The sequence below is a fragment of the Grammomys surdaster genome, unplaced genomic scaffold, assembly GCF_004785775.1.
Source record: "Grammomys surdaster isolate TR1022 unplaced genomic scaffold, NIH_TR_1.0 61, whole genome shotgun sequence".
Taxonomy (NCBI): domain Eukaryota; kingdom Metazoa; phylum Chordata; class Mammalia; order Rodentia; family Muridae; genus Grammomys; species Grammomys surdaster.
The window spans coordinates 6745489-6750867 of NW_021604563.1; the positions used below are offsets into that span (position 1 = coordinate 6745489).

The 5379-nt window shown below is 34.3% G+C and overlaps 1 pseudogene; it reads right to left on the bottom strand.

The window, feature by feature from the left end:
* Positions 1-493: 493 nt before the first annotated feature.
* On the bottom strand, positions 494-1206 carry LOC114623907 (annotated as a pseudogene).
* Positions 1207-5379: the final 4173 nt, after the last annotated feature.

Sequence of the window (5379 nt, forward strand, 5' to 3'; positions counted from 1 at the left end):
GAGCTTTGGGGTTAATATCCAATTATCAGTGAGTGGATACTATGTATGTTCTTTTACAACTGGATTACCTAAGTCAGGAGGTACCCTTCACTCTTCTTTTTCTTTTTTTCATTTGTTTCAAATGCAATTGTTTATTCAAAATTACAAAGTGGCATGACGCGTGTCTCCTCCACATTTCTCTGAAAAGACATTCTACCTTCAGGATGTTTTTAATACTTAATCCATGGACACTAAGCCTATTTATTACAAATAACAAAGTATTTGCAGGAATTTTAAGTATCCTTCTGAAACATCTAGGTTCCTTTTAACCTCAATATGTAAACACTACCTAAAAAGTTGTCAGGACAAAAAAAAGTCTAAACATGTTCTGTGCAGAGATCTTTCTATATCTTTTTGCCTTTCTGGTGTGGATTCTAAAACTGGAGAAGTTATCTGCTTTGGAAAATTTCTAAAGCTTGTGTTCTCTGACACTAGCAAAGGCGAGAAGCTGGGGTCAGCTCTGGTAACTGGTTTGAGTATAGTAATTTGCATCCCAGTGGTTTAAACTGAGATAGCCTGATCAGGCTGGCCATATTGTGAGTAGAAGTGATCTTTTCCCAGGAAGTGAGATGGATAAGTCTCTGGAGAACAGCTTTGCTGAACTGGTAGGTCAGACTTTTGTGATCTCCCCAGTTCTGGCATAATTCCTCAGGGCTCTGGCCATCTTCTGGTAAGTCATGGGTTTCCAGTTGCCTTTTCTTTCCCCCCAAAATTCAGTGAGTTTTTCTTTGTTTTTAAATATAAACTGAAATACACCTTTGGCTTTGTTGATCCACTGAATATAAGACACCACCTCCAAATTGCCCAGGAATTTGCAAAGGTATTCAAATAGCCTAAGCTTCCTCCTGTCTCTTCCTCTCTTTTTAAGAAGAGGGCTTGTACCAGTTGGCTTTCAGCTATGTTCTGCAGGGATTGATGGAAGCTTCCTTTCAAATACAAGTCTGCAGAACCATTTGTTACACTTCTCCAGTCATAGAGGAGATTCTCTGTGGGTAACATTCCATAGTAGTTAAAGTTGCCTCTGATGTGAGGATAAGGGTTAATGGTAGACATGTAATTTTTATTTTCTGGGGGCTAATGAATTTCTGTAATTGAATGGTGGGTCAATACTTCAAAGGCATCTTGAAATGGTTGGCCCATACTGTTTTATTCAACTCAACAAGTCATTATTCATGACTTGAAGTGTCTTGGGTTGAGGAAACTCAATGGCCAGTAAGGATGTTCATAGTAGTTTTCACAAGGCTCTGGGTTCAATAACACATTCTGTCCAACGCAGTGTCCAACAGTGCAAGAAAGAGACAAATTCCTTTTCTGGCAGGGACAAACTCCTTCTCTGGGATCCCCCAGGATGATATTTTCTAGTTCCATCCATTTGCCTAAGAATTTCAGGAAGTCATTGTTTTAATAGCTGAGTAGCATCCATTGTGTAAATGTACCACATTTTCTGTATAGAAAGAATGAAATAGGCTTAAATTCATTCTTCTCAAAAAGGACTTTCTGAACAGAACATCAATAGCAGAGGCATTAAGAAAAACAATATAAAAATGGAACTTCATGTAGCTAAAAGACCTCAGTAGAACAAATGACATCATTCAAGCAATGGGGATGCTTAAACAATTAGAAAAAATCTTTTAAAGCTATACATCTGATAGAAGATTAATATCTAAAATAATTAATGTCTGATTTAAAGAACTAAAACCAAAATTAAATGTCAATAAAACAATCTAATTACATGCAAGATTTAAAACTAAATGGAGAGTTATCAAAAGATAAAACACAAATGACTAAGAAACATGTAAATAAATATTAAAAATCTTAGCAATCAGGAATCTACAAATTAAAACTTCTTGAGACTTCATCTTACCTCAGTCAGTCAAAATAACAAAGATCAATAAAATTAATTATAGCACATGCTGGTGATCATCCAGGAAAAGAATACTTACTCATTACTAGTCATAGTGCAAAAGTAATGCAGCACTATGTGCATCAATGTGAAGATTGCTCAAGAAGCTGAAAACATATTTATTCCAATATCCAGCTGTACAACATTTGGGCACATACACAAAGAACTCCACATTTTACTGCAGAGATAACTTTCCTCTCCATGGTCATGAGTCCTTTATTCATATTAACCACAGATTGGAAACAGCCTAGATATCCATCAAGTGATGAATGAATAATGAAAATATCATATATTTATATAATGGGACATGATTTTTCAGCTGTTAGCAAAAACAAAAATATGAAATTTTCAGGTAAATGGATATATCAAAATATAATCATATTGAATGTGGTATCCTAGATTCAAAATGGAAAATATTGCTTCTATTTTCTTATATATGGAGTTACATATTTAAGGTTTCAAAACCTGTGCTTCAACCCAAATAACCACAGATATTATGCTTCTAGAAAGAAAAAAAAAGAGGGAGGAGAATAATGTTATAAATATATAAATGGGAACTAGAATAAGAGGCTTAAATTGAGAATTTGCGTGTTGAGCAGTATAAAGAAAGACATATGGGGAAGGACAAGTAACAATAAAAGTTTTTGAAAAATGTTATGGAAACCTACTACTGTAGAAGCTTCCTAAAATATGTACAAATATCTGAAAAAATAATTTAAAGGGTGTCATCATACAATGATGGTAATAATGTCAAATGTATATATTTTATTCCACTACACAAAATCTACAGGGCCAAGAATGGGTTATATCTTGTTTTTTAATTGGTCAAATTGTCCCATATACCTATGAAACACTCCAGTCTATTACTAAGGTTATTGGTAACTCTCCACAACCTGATGGCACTATTGGTGAAAATATAACTTACTTACATATCATCAAACATGAAGTAATTGTGCTGGAGCTCAGTTGAAAATTTTACCCCTACTCTGGTACTAGAAGGTACTATTCATACTACTGGAGGAAGAAAATAATAACCTATGTCATCTATCTGCAAGACACTAATACAATGTTATACAAGTAACCAGCCACAATTTAAATTGGATTGAAAGCCTACTCCATGAAGTAGGACCCATACCTGATACTGCTAAATTGGCCAAGACTAATATGTTGAAACTCGATAGATTATTGGCCTAGGGAAACTTACTATTATTCTGCTAAAGGAACACAACACTAAGATGATTCCTTATGACAAATGGGTATATTTCAATTTATTCCAGTTCAAATCAGAGATGCTTATTGGAGTAAATTACAATTAACAAAAAGATCTACAGCTAGGTAATGAATATATAGAGAGAGGCTTAGGAGTACTCAGCACTAAACGGGATGTCTTTGTCAAACTCCTTCCCTCAAGCCACAGGGAACTATATGAAAGAGGAGGTGGAAAGATTTTTAAGACTCTAAGGTGTTTGAAAACTCTAACAATAAAGTATTTTCCAGAAAACCCATGAGTAATACAGACAGAAATTCATAGGGATTGTTACAGCAATCACAAGATCTACACATGTATAAAACCAAACAAAATTCCAATGCTGAGAAAGGAAATTAGACACACAAAGTTCCCCAAACAAGGAGATATCTGCAACAAATACCTGCAGGGAAAAATCAGCTTTCTTGATTAGAGTGTCAAAGATATATTAACCAAACTCCATGACAGGCTTCATGCCAAGGAGTAGCTGGACAATACAAAACAGACAAGAGCGTGTGTGTGTGTGTGTGTGTGTGTGTGTGTGTGTGTGTGGTTTAATTTTAACATTTACTCTTTACATAAATTACATCCTAACCATAGTTTCACATATGTCCATGGTTCATGGTTTCCTCCTACCCTCTCCCCTAGATTCCTCTTCAATTTTTCTAAAAAAAAAAAAAAATGTGCAGGCTTCTCAAAGATATCAACCAAACATGACATAACAAACTGCAATACAAATGAGCACCAACTCTCGCATCAAGGCTGGACAAGACAACTCAATAGGAAGAAAAAACCTCCAAGCACAAACAAAAGAATAATAGATGTCCCCTACTCCCACTCATAGGAGTCCCACAAGGACACCAAGTTACACAAATATAACATATATGCAGTGTACCTAGATCAAACCTTTACAGAGTCCATAACTGTCACTTTAGTCCCTGTGAGTCCCTTTGAATACAGCTTAGTTAATTTGGAGGATAATGTTCATTTATAAGTGAAAACATGTATTTTTCTTTTGGAGTCTGGATTAGGAAGATTGTTTTTCTTCCATCCCCTTGCCTGCAAATTTCATTATGTCATTGTTTTTAACAGCTGAGTAATATTCCATTGCATAAATGTACCACACTTTTTTTTATCCACATTTTCAGTTGAAGGATTTCTAAGTGGTCAAAAGTTACTTGCTATTATGAACAAAGCTGTTATGAATGCAGTTTCACAAATGTTCTTTTAGTAGAATATTCTTTAGATGTATGCTCGAGAGTGATATAGCTGGGTCTTCAGGTAGATTGATTTGCAATTTTTTTTGAGGAAATTAGATATTGATTTCCATAGTGGCTGTACAAATTTATACTCCTACCAGTAATGGAAATATGTTTGTTACCTATGTTCCACATTCTTGCCAGCATAAGTTGTCACTTGAGATTTTTATCTTAGTCATTCTTAATGGTGTAAGATGGAATCTTAAAGTATTTTGAATCACATTTCCATGATGGCTAAGGTGAATTCTCTGTAGAGAATTCTCTGTTTAGATCTGTACCTCCCAATTTTATTGAATTATTTGGATTGGTGATATCTCGTTTGTGAGTTCTTTGTATACTTCAGATATTAGGTAGGCCTCTGTAAGGTCCATGAAAAATCTTTTCCATTACATAAGCTTCTGGTTTTTTGTTTGTTTGTTTTTGTTTATTTGTTTTGTTTTTAGTTTTTTTGTCAATTGATATTATCCATTGGCTAAACTCCAGGACATCTCATTTCTTGCCACTCTTAGGGTCTGGGCTATCAGTCTTTTGTTTAGGAAATTATTTACTATGCCAATACACTCAAGGCTCTTTCCAACTTTCTCTTCATTTGGGTTTAGTATATCTGATTTTATGTTGAGGCTTTTGATCCATTTCAACTTAGGTTTTATGCAGAGTGATGAATATGGATATATTTGTATTGTTCTATGTGTTAACATTCTGTTAGTCCAGCATCATTTATTGTAAATACTTTCTTTTATCCATTGTGTATTTCTGGTTATCTGGTGGCCAGAAAAGTGTGGACTTATGTCTCAAATTTTAATTCAAGTCCTTTGATTAACATATCTGTTTTTATGATAATACTTTGTATATTTTTATTTCCATAGCTCTGTAATATAGCTTTAACTTAATAATATTGATATCTCCAGATGTTCTTCTATTGTATAGAATTG